The sequence below is a fragment of the Staurois parvus genome, unplaced genomic scaffold (assembly GCF_062004578.1).
Source record: "Staurois parvus isolate SC_StPar_1 unplaced genomic scaffold, SC_StPar_1.0 ptg000255l, whole genome shotgun sequence".
In the NCBI taxonomy this organism is placed as follows: domain Eukaryota; kingdom Metazoa; phylum Chordata; class Amphibia; order Anura; family Ranidae; genus Staurois; species Staurois parvus.
This window is the reverse complement of record NW_028318051.1, coordinates 732,283-749,554: the sequence shown is the minus strand read 5'-3', so window position 1 is coordinate 749,554 and position 17,272 is coordinate 732,283.

Sequence of the window (17,272 nt, the reverse complement as noted above, 5' to 3'; positions counted from 1 at the left end):
ATCATAGCCAAGGATGGCTTTACCATGGAATACAAACACCCTCAACAACTGATATCACCAATGGATGAAAAATAAACTCCCATTAAAAAAAATGTTTAAAAATCTCTCCATTTATTATATAAAAATAGAATTCCCACCAAAAAAATCTACCATATTAACAACCCTTCCTTTTCCGAATGAAAACAGAGAGAGATAAGCACTGATCATTCACTGTGTTCTTTCATAGCTGAAGCATAGTAAACTGTGTTACAGTGCTGCAGTTTGGTAATGAACAATGAGCCTCTGTGCAGATCATTTCCTGTTCTTTCATCTGCACTGCAGCTGAGGATCCAAAGAAAGGATTGGGGATCTATGTCCTCAATTCATTTTTCTCTTGCAAAAGCGACACATCAGGAGTCTGTTTAGACCCTTGATATTTCACCAAAACCCCTCAGCCAATAGCATTGTGAAAATAAATTGTTAAAACAAATTGTAAAAAATAATAAAAAAAAAATTAAGGGCTTATTCACATTGGTTCTCTGGCCCATACAGGTTGTTTGTGGGGCTGTCAAGCACAGTCTGTGTTTGGGGCTCTACACCTGCATCCACATGCCTGTCAAAGTAGGACCTGTGACTGTGTTCATACAGCTGCTGCATTTACATAGAGCAACATAGGCTGCCTGCACACAGCTCCTGTTCATTCATCTGCACTGCAGCTGAGGATCTAAAGAAAGGATTGGGGATCTATGTCCTCAATCATTTCTCTCTTGCAAAAGTGAAACATCAGGAGTCTGTTTAGACCCTTGATACTTCAACAAAACCCCTCACCCAACAGCATTGTGAAAAACTTTTTTAACCAAAAAAAAAATTGTAAAAAATAATAAAAAAATAAATTAAGGGCTTATTCACATTGGTTCTCTGGCCCATACAGGTTGTTTGTGGGGCTGTCAAGCACAGTCTGTGTTTGGGGCTCTACACCTGCATCCACATGCCTGTCAAATTAGGACCTGTGACTGTGTTCATACAGCTGCTGCATTTACATTGAGCAACATAGGCTGCCTGCACACAGCTCCTGTTCATTCATCTGCACTGCAGCTGAGGACCTAAAGAAAGGATTGGGGATCTATGTCCTCAATTCATTTTTTTTTTTGCAAAAGCGAGACATCAGGAGTCTGTTTAGACCCCTGATACTTCAACAAAACCCCTCACCCAACAGCATTGTGTAAAAAAATTGTTACCAAAAAAAAATTGTAAAAAATAATAAAAAAAAAATTAAGGGCTTATTCACATTGGTTCTCTGGCCCATACAGGTTGTTTGTGGGGCTGTCAAACACTGTCTGTTCTACACCTGCATCCACATGCCTGTCAAATTAGGATCTGTAACTGTGTTCATACAGCTGCTACATTTACATAGAACAACATAGGCTGCCTGCACACAGCTCCAGCCACATGAAAAAATGCTGATTAACACTGTATAGGCCACAGCACCTGTGTGAACTGAATAAGCTCCAAGACATAATTTATGACCTCAATACAGTTTTATCTTTAAGAATTAGCAGGAATTTCATAGCTTATGTTGTGTTTGCGATTTATTTATGTATTTTAATGAAAATATCATTTTTATATTTTCTGAGGGGGGGGCAGTCAATTAGAGCCCCATGATTTCTAACAGCAGCCCTGCCCCCAGGTACAGAGATCAGCTATGGGCATGACCTATGCCAACCTGTACCTAGGGAATACAGTGTATTATAGTAAATACACCATTTCATGCTATTGCCATACAGATGAATAATAGGGGGCAGAGGCAATGAGTTTAATAGGAGTCTGCTGGCAATTTAGGAAGAGCAGTATTCATACAAAATGAAATGTTTACATTGCTTCAAGATGGGTTTCAAATGTTTCTCTATTATCATATGTGACAGAATCGCTTCAAGCATGTGCTATATTAAAAAGACAAAAAAAACCTGATTATTAAGTGGGAATACATTTCGTTAGTGAGGTGCTGAGATAAGTAACAGACAGAAAAAGAAATGTTTATAGATCTTGTTAAACCACACGCACTCAGTCTCCGAGGTCAGTATTTTTTATATATTTTTATTTATTTCAGGTACTTATATAGCGCCATCAATTTACGCAGCACTTTACATATATATTGTACATTCACATCAGTCCCTAACCCTCAAGGGGCGTACAATCTAAGGTCCCTAACTCACATTCATACATACACATACTAGGGACAATTTAGACAGGGGCCAATTAACCTACCAGCATGTCTTTGGAGTTCACTGCTTTACAAAGTATTTCATGAAGAATTCATGACCGGTATGATGAATTAAGCACCCTGGGAAGATGAACAACTCTCCATCTTGTAAGCATTAAATCACTTTCATCCATTTGTCTTACACTCACTTCTGTCTTTATAGTCCAAAGAGTTATGTGTGAGTGCCCGTTCACATATATGCGGATTGGATGTGGTTTGAACCCCATCCATTCCGCATGACATATGAAATACCATTGATTCCTATGGTGCCTGTTCACATATGTCCGTTGCACAGCTGGTGCAGATTCACTGCGGTTTTTAAAAGAGTCAGATCCGATGTCTGAGCAATGGCTTCAGATTCAGGTGTGAATTACAGACTATTGAATTCTATGGGAATCGTTCCTAAACCGTACATGTGTGAACAGGATAAGATCCTGAGTTAATCCTGTCCTGAACCTGATGTAAACCTGACCTGAACCTATGAACAGCTACTGTATCACTTAGCAATCAATTAAGAGGCATGGAGGAGCTCAGCTATGAGGAAAGATTAGAGGAATGGAATGTATCCTTTCTTGAGAAGAGGAGATTAAGGGGAGATATGATCACCATGTACAATACATAAGGGGGGAATATCATCTCCATGTATAATACATAAGGGGGGATATCATCTCCATGTATAACACATAAGGGGGGATATGATCACCATGTATAACACATAAGGGGGGAATATCATCTCCATGTATAATACATAAGGGGGGATATCATCTCCATGTATAATACATAAGGGGGGATATCATCTCTATGTATAATACATAAGGGGGGATATGATCACCATGTATAATACATAAGGGGGGAATATCATCTCCATGTATAATACATAAGGGGGGATATCATCTCCATGTATAATACATAAGGGGGGATATGATCACCATGTATAATACATAAGGGGGGATATGATCTCCATGTATAATACATAAGGGGGGATATGATCTCCATGTATAATACATAAGGGGGGATCTGATCTCCATGTATAATACATAAGGGGGGGATATGATCTCCATGTATAATACAATAAGGGGGGGATATGATCTCCATGTATAATACATAAGGGGGATATGATCTCCATGTATAATACATAAGGGGGGATCTGATCTCCATGTATAATACATAAGGGGGGGATATGATCTCCATGTATAATACAATAAGGGGGGGATATGATCTCCATGTATAATACATAAGGGGGGATATCATCTCCATGTATAATACATAAGGGGGGATATGATCACCATGTATAATACATAAGGGGGGATATGATCTCCATGTATAATACATAAGGGGGGATCTGATCTCCATGTATAATACATAAGGGGGGATATGATCACCATGTATAATACATAAGGGGGGATATGATCAACATGTATAATACATACGGGGGGATGTGATCACCATGTATAACACATAAGGGGGGATATGATCTCCATGTATAATACATAAGGGGGGGATATGATCTCCATGTATAATACATAAGGGGGGATATGATCTCCATGTATAATACATAAGGGGGATATGATCACCATGTATAATACATAAGGGGGGGATATGATCTCCATGTATAATACATAAGGGGGGGATATGATCTCCATGCATAATACATAAGGGGGGGATATGATCTCCATGTATAATACGTAAGGGGGATATGATCTCCATGTATAATACATAAGGGGGTATATGATCAACATGTATAATACATACGGGGGGATGTGATCTCCATGTATAATACATAAGGGGGGGATATGATCAGCACGTATAATACATAAGGGGGATATGATCTCCATGTATAATACATAAGGGGGATATGATCACCATGTATAATACATAAGGGGGGGGGATATGATCTCCATGTATAATACATAGGGGGGATATGATCTCCATGTATAATACATAAGGGGGGATATGATCAACATGTATAATACATAAGGGGGGATATGATCACCATGTATAATACATAAGGGGGGATATGATCTCCATGTATAATACATAAGGGGGGATATGATCTCCATGTATAATACAATTGGGGGATATGATCTCCATGTATAATACATAAGGGGGGATATGATCACCATGTGTAATACATAAGGGGGGGATATGATCTCCATGTATAATACATAAGGGGGGATATGATCTCCATGTATAATACATAAGGGGGATATGATCACCATGTATAATACATAAGGGGGGGATATGATCTCCATGTATAATACATAAGGGGGGGATATGATCTCCATGCATAATACATAAGGGGGGGGTATGATCTCCATGTATAATACGTAAGGGGGATATGATCTCCATGTATAATACATAAGGGGGGATATGATCAACATGTATAATACATACGGGGGGATGTGATCACCATGTATAACACATAAGGGGGGATATGATCTCCATGTATAATACATAAGGGGGGGATATGATCAGCACGTATAATACATAAGGGGGATATGATCTCCATGTATAATACATAAGGGGGATATGATCACCATGTATAATACATAAGGGGGATATGATCTCCATGTATAATACATAAGGGGGGGATATGATCTCCATGTATAATACATAAGGGGGGATATGATCACCATGTATAATACATAAGGGGGGATATGATCTCCATGTATAATACATAAGGGGGGATATGATCTCCATGTATAATACATAAGGGGGGATATGATCAACATGTATAATACATAAGGGGGGATATGATCACCATGTATAATACATAAGGGGGGATATGATCAGCACGTATAATACATAAGGGGGATATGATCACCATGTATAACACATAAGGGGGATATGATCTCCATGTATAATACATAAGGGGGGGATATGATCTCCATGTATAATACATAAGGGGGGGATATGATCTCCATGTATAATACATAAGGGGGGATATGATCTCCATGTATAAATACATCAGTGGTTCATATAGTGAACTCGGTGTAGAGTTATTCACCCTGAGGTCATCACAGAGGACAAGGGGGCACTCTTTACGTTTGGAGGAAAAGAAATGTAATCTCCAAACACGGAAAGGTTTCTTCACAGTGAGAGCTGTGAAAATGTGGAATAGACTCCCTCAAAAGTTGGTTCTGGCCAGCTCAGTGGTTTGCTTCAAAAAAGTCCTGGATTCTTTCTTAGATACACAGAATATAACTGGATATAACATTAATAGGTAAAGTTGATCCAGGGAATATCCAATTGCCTCTCGGTGGATCAGGAAGGAATTTGTTTCCCAGCAGGAGCAAATTGGATCATGCTTTGCTGAATTTTTGCCTTCCTCTGGATGAACTGTGGGTATAGGATTATAACTTTTTTTTTTTTTAATGGTTGAACTGGATGGACCTTTGTCTTTTTTTCAGCCAGACTAACTATGTAACTATGTGACTAAGTAGCCGCGAAACCTGAGCTTCAATCCACACTGCACCGCACATGTGTGAATCCGCTCCTATATTTCATCCTGTACAAAAGTGTTTAAAATAAACCTTTGCTAAGGGGAAAACAAGCTGCGATAATTTAAAGTGGTTCTAAAACCTCATTCTATGCATTCAGGTAAAAACCCCTCTGTGTCACATTCTCCCCTCTCATCTCCCCCACCCTTATACTTACATCATGATCCAGAGTTATGCATGAGAGCTGTGGCTCTCCTGACTTTGTCCCTCCGTTCTGGGCATGTCGATAGCAGTGGGAACCATTGGCTCTCACTCCTGTCAATCAACTCCTGAGGGGCAGGCCAAGTCCCTCTGTCTGTGTCAATGGACGCAGCAGGGGTACTCAGGAGCAAGCCTGCATGAGTGCCCCTATGGGAAACGGCTTTCTATCGGGGCACTGAACAGAGAGGAGGAGCCAGGAGTGCTGGCAGGGAACCCGAGAAAAGGAGGATCTGGGCCAATTGTATTGTCCTGAGCAGATAAATATAAACATGTTTGTTATTTTTTTAATTTTTCTTTAACAGCCACTTTAATTCCCGGAATGCCATCAGCATAGCACTGTGGAGGTGAGTCCCACAGCCTTCTGCACAGGAGCGCGTTCTGACATGTTCTAACTTGCACTGGCCTGAGTCGCAGACAATTGAATCTTTACTTTACGGAATAGTAGAAGAAATAACATGTGTGTGCATTGAGCTGTTGGAGGAAAATGAGTGACAGGAATCTGAAGCAGTGGCTTAAAGTGGTCGTAAAGGCTTAAGGTTTTTTACCTTCATGCAGAGTTCACCAGTGCCCCCAGCCCCTCTAAAACTTACCTGAACCCCATCCTGATCCAATGATCTCTACAAGAGCCTTCGCTGCCTTGGGTCTCTCCCTCATCATAAGGTAGCCATAAGGTAGCCATTGGTTCCCACTACTTTCAATCATAGCTTTTGAACCAATGAGGAGAGAGTGGGGCTGAACTGTGCTCCGTGTGTGATTGAATGGATGTGAATGGACAGGAGTGAGTGTGCATGGGTGCCCCCATAGCAAGCTTCTTCCTATGGGGGCACTAGGCAGGAGAGCGGTTTCCTGGAGTGCTGGCGGGGGACCCGAGAAGAAGAGGTTTGAGGATGCTCTGTGCAAAACCATTACACAAAGCAGGTAAGTATGACGTGTTTGTTATTTAAAAACAAAAAACATTACTACTTTAACATCAAATTTTGCAGGAAAATTAGCAATAACTCAAAGCTGGCAGACATTTCGGAGCCTTCTCCCTGCCCCCTGTGGTTTCTTGAAGCCAAAATGGCTAGAGTTTTTCTTTTGAAACTTCAAGGTGAGAACAAGGGGCGGACTGACCATTTGGAAACTCGGGCACTGCCCGAGGGCCAAGGGTCAGTAGGGGGCCCTATGAGATGCCCCTGGTACCTTTTTCATAGGCTTTTTTGAGTTTGGGCAAGGACACAGGGGCCCCATGATCCCCTATTGCCCGGAGGCCCCATGAGTTGTCAGTCCGCCCCTGGTGAGAACTGCTTGTCTACTTAGATAGCAAAGTTTTATTGGCATCTAGGTGACAGCTCTAGCCTAAAAGCTTGGTCTGTCTTTTCAGATGCTAATTGGTGAACATATGTTTATGACTGAACACAGAATACTTATCTTTAATAACACGGAAGTAAACTAGATCTACAATTACATATTTCTACTGATCACATCTCAACTACTGATAAAATGATTCTACTCTTACATTTATGTTACACTGTCCCTCCAAAGCCACATCCAATCAGCAATACCCAAGGAATTCCCCACCCCATAGCCACATGTAATATAGAAGTGGGGATGCTCGTGACATCATTGACATCATTGACCTAGCATGGCCTAGTATGGCCACATGACAGCATTTGGCCAAATTAGGGCAATCATTTCATGAGCATTTTTACTAAATTGTACCTTGAGCCTACAGGGTGAGGAATACCCTGGCCATGGGTAATCTGGTGCAAATGACAGCAAGTTCGGACCAAACCCATGCTCAACCCTAGGGAGAATGTAGATGACAGCAAATCTGGTGCAGTTTTTGGAACTTTCTTTTATTACAATTTTTTGTTGTTTTACACTGTGCGCATAATTCTCCAGAAAGTTAAAAATTATTGCCAGATATAAAAATAATCTTGAGATGATTATATTTTTTTCTATAATAATGTAGAATTATGTTACATCCTGATTTGTCAGTAAAGCAGGTTTTCCCATTACATGGAAATAATGAATTTTCTGTGGTTGCATATTTTTAGTTATGTAATATTTAAAGGAAAGGAAAGTTTGATACATATTTTAAATTTTTACAAGCTTGGTAGTTAATCCTTCCATTGTTGTTATAACTACAAATCTGTAGTCAGGGGCGGACTGACAACTCATAGGGCCCCCGGGCAATAGGGGATCATGGGACCCCTGTGTCCTTGCCCAAACTCAAAAAAGCCTATGAAAAAGGTACCAGGGGCATCTCATGGGGCCCCTACTGACCCCAGGCCCTCGGGCAGTGCCCGGGTTTCCAAATGGTCAGTTCGCCCCTTTCTGTAGCTTACTTCTTTTAGTGGGCTGCTACCAAGTCAGCAATTGCAGATGTACACTCACCAGCCCCTGTATTCGTTGCCAGTACCAGGATTGCCTTCAGAATTGCCTTATTTCTTCATGGCATAGATTCAACAAGGTGTTGGAAACATTGCTCAGAGATTTTGGCCCATATTGACATGAATTACTGTTTCCTTTCTCTCATCTCGAACCAGTCTGCCCATTCTCCTCTGACCTCTGACATCTACAAGACGTTTTCAATCACATAACTGCTGCTCACTAGATATTTTCTCTTTTTTGGACCATTCTCTGTAAACCCTAGAGATGGTTGTGCGTGAAAATCCTAGTAGATCAGCAACTTTTTAAATACTCAGACCAGCCTGGCTGGCACCAACAACCATGCCACGTTCAAAGTCACTTAAATCCCCTTTCTTCCCCATTTTGATGCTCAGTTTGAACTTCTGCACGTTGTCTTCACCACATCTAGATGCCTAAATGCTTTGAGTTGCTGCCATGTGATTGGATGATTAGCAATGCTTGTTACCAAGCAATTGAACAGGTGTACCTAATAAAGTGAAATCTATACTGGTGTTTATAACCATTTGGATGTAAGGTAAATTGCAATGGTATCCAGTCATATTGTTATGCGCAGTACATTCCACTCCAATAGGCATTAATTACAGCTGAGCATACATTTTCTATATATTTAAATAAAGGTTATATATTTTACATTCATCAATTGGCCAGATGGTGCGTAGGGAAACGCACCCTCGCCCCGTATAGATTTGTTATTTGCCAAAGATGATGATTTACAATTAGGGCTTAGTTCAATACCTAATAAAATGGCTGGTGAGTGTAAATTTTGGGCAAGATTTTTTTTTTTCAGAAAAAGCATTTCAGAATCGGTGTCAGTTAGTGTCAGTGTCAGTATGTTTTAGGTAGGTGCGCAAAATGCGCACTATTGTTTCTGGGGTGTACTACGGGTACAAACAATAAATAACATACACATACTATATAATCTCAACTACGCAGGTTATATTATGTGCAGAGGCTTATGGCATTGTTCCAAGCCAGGAACCATAGGGAAAATTACCTTGCAGAAGTGGGAGCGGCATCCATCCACCAGTCGTTCCAGACACTGTGAGTTGTGGGGATGGACGCTACTCAGACCTGTTCCTGGAGTCCAGTGTAGATGGAATGGCCTCAGCTGTCGCTCTGGCCTCGCTCACTGATGCGTTTCATCCTGTCCCCGAGGTGCCCCAGTGGGCAAGGCAAAAAGCATCAGAGAGCATGGCCAGAACTGCGGCTGAGGCCGTCCCATCTACACCAGACTCCAGGGACAGGTGTGAGTGGTGTCCATCCCCATATCTTACACAAGTGATATTGTTTTGAATCAGTCAGACTTGACTGGTAAACTTGGATTGCAAGCGAGAAGCAGTAAAGTGCATTCACTGTGCAACACTTCCATGCAGGAAGCAGTAACTGGATGTCTACATACACCAATCTGTTACTCTATCAGAACTGGATGTCAATTGGCTGTTATTGCTCAAGCAACACATCCCGGATGAAGGTTCCGTGTTTTATAAATATAAATATTCATGGTCCAAGCTGTTATCTATATTATTATTATCTTATTATTTATTACAGGTACTTATATAGCGCAGAGCTTTAGATATATATTGTATAATCACATCAGTCCCTAACCCTCAAGGGGCGTACAATCTAGGGTTTCTAACTTACATTCATACATACACATATTAGGGCCAATTTAGACAAGATCCAATTAACCTACCAGCATGTCTTTGGAGTGTTGGAGGAAACCGGACTACCCGGAGGAAACCCACGCAGGCACAGGGAGAACATGCAAACTCCAGGCAGGTGGTGCCATATTCTTGCTGCATCATTACTGAACCACTGACCCGGTCAAGCGCAAGTCAATCTGGTGTCCTAACACTGGATATGCAAAGGCTTGTTTCAGGTCGGTGGCTAACCAAGTAGTAAAGAAAGGATCAGGATAACAACCTTAGAATACTCACCTTAAAAATGAAGCCAGCTACAGAATATAAGAATAACTAAAAGATTAGAAACATCATTGGAGACCTTTATGGCAATAGAGTATGTTAAGACAATTTATTGGCTTTCCTTTCTTTTGAATCATCTTAAATAAAAATAGATTTTGATCGGCTGAGATGGGAATAATGGAAGTTACAAGCCTGTCTAACAATATGACATGACAAATGGACTAACAGGGATCTAGTGTATGGAATAATGAAAGCATTTGTTTGTATTAAAGCACCATCTACTGGTGTTAATCTGAAAATACAAACAAATATGGCATCCAGCGGTGGTGGGAACTTGAATGAAATGCAACAGAAAACTGTCAGGGATTGCAGATGTGCAACAGGGGAAAGTCAGAGATTGCAGACATGATACAAGAAATAGTCAGAGACTGTCAACATGATATATAAGAATTGTTTGTAAATTCATGGGGAGGGGTTGGTGATTGTACTTGTAGACTGACTGGGGAAGGGGAGGTGTAAGGGAGGGTGGTAACTAAAATTAGTGCTGGGAATGAGAGGGTTAGTGCTAAAAGGGGGGAGGGTGAGAGGGTTAGTGCTGGGGAGGTTTTTGGGGGTGAGTGGGTTTAGACTTCAAGTTCAATGGGGGAGGAATTTGTGTTAAGAGGGGAGATATGGAAGGTGCTAATAGGTGGAATTGGGGGAGAGGATTTGTGCTGGAGAGGCAGAATGTGTTGTGAAGGGGGGATTTGTACTAAGAGGGGAGATTTGTAGGGGGATCATTGTTTGCTGGGGAAGTGGAATTTGCAGGGACGATAAGATTTGTACTAGAAGGGTAATGTTGGGGGGGGGGGTGGATTTGTGCTAACAGAGATGATTTGGAGGAAAGGATTTGTACTGGGGAGGTGGAATTTGGGGGAAGATAGGATTTGTGCTAGGAGGGTAGAATTGGGGGAGGGGGTGGATTTGTGCTAACAGGGGGAATTTGGGGGGAGAGGATTAGTGCTGGGGATGTGGAATTTGGGGGTGCTGAGATAGAAGGATGAGAGGATTTGTGGGGGTGTGGGAGAATATTAGTGCTAATAGGTGGAATTGGGGGAGAGGATTTGTGCTGGAGAGGCAGAATTTGTTGTGCAGGGGGATTTGTCCTAAGAGGGGAGATTTGGGGGGTAGATAATTTTTTGTTGGGGAGGTGAAATTTGCGGGGAGATCATTTGTGCTAGAAGGGTAAAGTTGGGGGGCAGAATTTGTTGTGAAGGGGGGATTTGTGCTAAGAGGTGAGATTTGGGGTGGGGTAATTTTTTGCTGGGGAAGTGGAATTTGCAGGGAGGATAAGATTTGTACTAGAAGGGTAATGTTGGGGGGGTGGATTTGTGCTAACAGAGATGATTTGGGGGGAAAGTATTCGTACTGGGGAGGTGGAATTTGGTGGAAGATAGGATTTGTGCTAGGAGGGTAGAGTTGGGGGAGGGGGTGGATTTGTGCTAACAGGGGGAATTTGTTGGGAGATGATTAGTGCTGGGGATGTGGAATTTGGGGGTGAGTGTATTTAGACTTCAAGGTCAATGGGGGAGGAATTTTGTGCTGAGGGGAGATATAGAAGGTGATTTGTGCTGGGAGGGTGGGTTTGGAGGGGGCAGAGTTAGTGCTGAGATAGGAGGATTTTTGCTGGGGGTGTGGGAGAATACTAGTGCTAATAGGTGGAATTGTGGGGAGAAGATTTGTGCTGGAGAGGCAGAATTTGTTGTGAATGGAGATTTGTGCTAAGAGTGGAGATTTGGGGGTAGATAATTTTTTGCTGGGGAGGTGGAATTTGGGGGGAGGAGAGGATTTGTGCTAGAAGGGTAAAGTTGGGGGGTGGATTCATGCTAACAGAGGCAATTTGGGGAGAAAGGATTTGTGCTGGGGAGGTGGAATTTGGGGGGGGGGGGGGGGGACAGGATTAGTGCTAGGAGGGTACAGTTGGGGGGAGGGGGAGGATTTAGGCTTGAAGGGATATTGGAGGGAGGGAATTTGTATTAAGAAGAGGAATGGGGGGGTGATTTCTACTGGGAGAGGAGATTTTGAAGGAAAAGAATTAGTGCTGGGATGGAGGAGTAAAAGGATTGTTGCCGGAGGGAGGGTGGGAGAGAATTTGTGCTAGTAGGTGGTTGGGGAGAAGATGATGGAGGGGGAAATTGTGGTGAGGGAGGAGAATTTCTGCAAAGAGGAGGATCTGGAGGGATATTTTTTGCTGGGGAGGTTGAATTTAGGGGAGGATAGGATTTGTGCTAGAAGGGCAGAGTTGGGGGGGGGGGTGGATTTGTGCTAACATGGGGGATTTGGGGGGGAGAGGATTTTCGCTGGGGAGATGGAATTTGGGGGAGGATAGGATTTGTGCTAGGAGGGTAGAGTTGAAGGGTGGATTTGTGCTAACAGTGGAGATTTGAGAGGAGAAGATTTAGACTTGAAGGGATATTGGAGGGAGGGAATTTGTATTAAGAAGGGGAATTGGGGGGGGGGGATTTCTGCTGGGAGAGGAGATTTGGAAGGGAGAGAATTAGTGCTGGGATGGAGGGGTGAATGTATTGGTGCTGGAGGGAGGGTGGGAGAAAATTTGTGTTAGTAGGTGGTTGGGGAGGAGATGATGGAGGGTGAATTTGTGGTGAGGGGCGAGAATTTCTACAAAGAGGGAGGATTTGGAAGGATAATTTTTGCTGGGAAGGTGGAATTTGGGGGGAGGAGAGGATTTGTATTAAGAGAGTAAAATTAGGGGTGGTGGCTTTGTGTAAAAAGGGAAGATTTGGGGGTGAGGAGAGTGCTGGAATGGGAAATTTGAAGGGGGAAGAGTTAGTGCTGGTGGGTAGATTTGGGGAGGTGAAAGGATTTGTGTTAGGAGGGGGGAGGATTTGTGCTAGAAGATGAAATTTGAGGGGAAGAGGATTTGTGCTAAGAAGGGGAATTTGTGTGTGTGTGTATGTCTGTGTGGGGGTATTATTTGTGTTAGGAGGTGCGATTTGGGGGAGGGAGAGGATTAAGTTCTGGCAGAAGTGCTGGGAGGGGTATTTGGGGAAGATGATTATTGCTGAGGTGAATATGGGGGAGGGGGTGGTAGAGGATTATCGCTGGGAGGTGGTATTCTGAGGGGAGAACATTTTCTAAGAGAGGGAATTTGAGGGTATCATTATTTGTGTTGGGAGGTTAGATCTGGGGGAAAGGGATTTGGGAGGGATTTTTCTGAGGGGGAAGAGGACTTGTGCTGGTGAGGCAGGATTTGTGAGGGAGAGAATTTGTGCTGGGGGGATTTTGAGGTAGGACATTTGTGGTGGGATTTGGTGGTGAGAGAATTTGTGCGGGGGGAAGGTTTGCTGAACAAGAGAATTTGTGCTGAATGGGGCTGTGTGTGTACTGTATGTGTGTGTGTGTGTGTGTGTGGGGGGGGGGAGACTATCTGTTCTGGGAGGTGGGACAGGTTTAGTGCTAGACAGGGGGTTTTGAGTGGAAAGGATTTGTGCTGGAGGTTAATTTGGGAGAGATTTGGTCTGGGAGGTGGGATATGGAAAGGAGAGGATTAGTGCTGCGAGAGGGGAATTAGAAAGGAGAGATTTGTGCTAGGAAGGGGAAAGTTGGGGGCATTTGTTTATGGCTGTTTATTCCTGACTCTGAACCCTGTGTGTCCACTTAGCCTATTTAGTGCATTACATATTCCTGACCCCTGCACTCTGTGTGTCATGTATCCTGAGGCCTGCACTCTGTTACATATTCCTGACCCCTGCACTCTGTGTTTCACGTATTCTGGCCCCTGCACTCTGTGTGTCCCGTATTCTGACCTCTGCACTCTGTGTGTCATGTATTCTGACCTCTGCACTCTGTGTGTCACGTATTCTGACCTCTGCACTCTGTGTGTCACGTATTCTGGCCCCTGCACTCTGTGTGTCCCGTATTCTGACCTCTGCACTCTGTGTGTCATGTATTCTGACCTCTGCACTCTGTGTGTCCCGTATTCTGACCTCTGCACTCTGTGTGTCCCGTATTCTGACCTCTGCACTCTGTGTGTCACGTATTCTGGCCCCTGCACTCTGTGTGTCCCGTATTCTGACCTCTGCACTCTGTGTGTCTCGTATTCTGACCTCTGCACTCTGTGTGTCACGTATTCTGGCCCCTGCACTCTGTGTGTCACGTATTCTGGCCCCTGCACTTTGTGTGTCACGTATTCTGACCTCTGCACTCTGTGTGTCCCGTATTCTGACCTCTGCACTCTGTGTGTCCCGTATTCTGACCTCTGCACTCTGTGTGTCCCGTATTCTGACCTCTGCACTCTGTGTGTCCCGTATTCTGGCCTCTGCACTCTGTGTGTCACGTATTCTGACCTCTGCACTCTGTGTGTCACGTATTCTGGCCCCTGCACTCTGTGTGTCACGTATTCTGACCTCTGCACTCTGTGTGTCCCGTATTCTGACCTCTGCACTCTGTGTGTCCCGTATTCTGACCTCTGCACTCTGTGTGTCCCGTATTCTGACCTCTGCACTCTGTGTGTCCCGTATTCTGGCCTCTGCACTCTGTGTGTCACGTATTCTGACCTCTGCACTCTGTGTGTCACGTATTCTGACCTCTGCACTCTGTGTGTCCCGTATTCTGGCCTCTGCACTAGGTGTGTCACGTATTCTGACCTCTGCACTCTGTGTGTCATGTATCCTCAGGCCTGTACTCTGTTACATATTCCTAAACCCCTGCGCTCTGTGTGTCACGTATTCTGACCCCTGCACTCTGTGTGTTACGTATTCTGAGCCCTGCACTCTGTTACATATTCCTGACCCCTGCTCTGTGCATGTGATGTATTCCTACATCTGCCACTGACCACAGCATGGTGTGTTTTAGGTTGGCCATGCATTGAATAAAATTTAGCCAGATTAGCAGGAGCCAGATGAATTTCGATTTGTGTGGCCATCCTCACCAGACAGAATATGATCTTTTGATCAATTTCTGTCTAAGAGAGATGATGAAATAGATGGAAATGTTTTCATTGATCAGTGGCTGGAGCCAATCAGCTGAAGCCACTGCTCAGTGTATTCTTATAGTGTGTAGTGCCTCTGTCAGAACACAGGGGAAGGGGGTGATGCCTCCATCCTCTTCATTTCTGTGGATTGAGAAATTTGTTAGTGTGTGGACAACTAAACTAACCGTGTATGGCTAGATTTACAGACTCCTACACTATATACACTGTATTGTACATTACATACTTCTGCACTATATACAGTACACTGTATTGTACATTACACACTCCTGTACTATATACACTGTATTGTACATTACACACTCCTGTACTATATACACTGTATTGTACATTACACACTCCTGTACTATATACACTGTATTGTACATTAAACACTTCTGTACTATATACACTGTATTGTACATTAAACACTTCTGTACTATATACACTGTATTGTACATTACACACTCCTGTACTATATACACTGTATTGTACATTACATACTCCTGTACTATATACATTGTATTGTACATTACATACTCCTGCACTATATACACTGTATTGTACATTAAACACTTCTGTACTATATACACTGTATTGTACATTACACACTCCTGTACTATATACACTGTATTGTACATTACACACTCCTGTACTATATACACTGTATTGTACATTACACACTCCTGTACTATATACACTGTATTGTACATTAAACACTTCTGTACTATATACACTGTATTGTACATTAAACACTTCTGTACTATATACACTGTATTGTACATTACACACTCCTGTACTATATACACTGTATTGTACATTACACACTTCTGCACTATATACACTGTATTGTACATTAAACACTTCTGTACTATATACACTGTATTGTACATTAAACACTTCTGTACTATATACACTGTATTGTACATTACACACTCCTGTACTATATACACTGTATTGTACATTACATACTCCTGTACTATATACATTGTATTGTACATTACATACTCCTGCACTATATACACTGTATTGTACATTAAACACTTCTGTACTATATACACTGTATTGTACATTACACACTCCTGTACTATATACACTGTATTGTACATTACACACTCCTGTACTATATACACTGTATTGTACATTACACACTCCTGTACTATATACACTGTATTGTACATTAAACACTTCTGTACTATATACACTGTATTGTACATTAAACACTTCTGTACTATATACACTGTATTGTACATTACACACTCCTGTACTATATACACTGTATTGTACATTACATACTTCTGCACTATATACACTGTATTGTACATTACATACTCCTGTACTATATACACTGTATTGTACATTACGCACTCCTGCACTTAATACACTTTATTGTACATTACAACGTTCTGACCAAAGTGTTGATTGTCTCAACAGTTGCTGGTTGCTAAGCAGTCCCTGATTATTTGAGTGAAGTTCTTCTTTAAGGTAGGCTTAGACAAAGAATTAGCTCTGTCTGTTTCAGTGTACGCAAAACCATGTGTAAGTGAATTTTTTTTTTTAAATGATTGTGCTGAGGTCTGTACATGTCTGTGAAAGCACATTTTATGTGCACAAGAAGGCTTTTGTTTTATTTAACCATGTCCCTTTAAGCTTCTCCCACTGTTAACACAATCCAGACGCACCCACTGTGTGTAGTGGTGCACTACATGCACTGAATTGCTGCTCTGTTTAGGGTGCCAAAAGGTGCCCCAGGTCTGTTACAATTCTAGCCACACCTCTAGAAAAATAGAAGAGAAAAGGGATGGAAGGCACAGAAGAAAGTAGAGAAGTGAAAGAAATAAACCAAACCATTTACCTACTAGAAGCCATTCTAAATAATAGTTTTCCTACACTGGCTTAAAGTAATATTACAACATCAGAATTTTTCATCTTACGCATTGAGAACAGTAAAATAAAAATTCACCAGGAAACTGTTTGGTAAAATTCTTCAGCTTTCTCAGTGCTGCCTTCCTGAACTTCCAGTCTT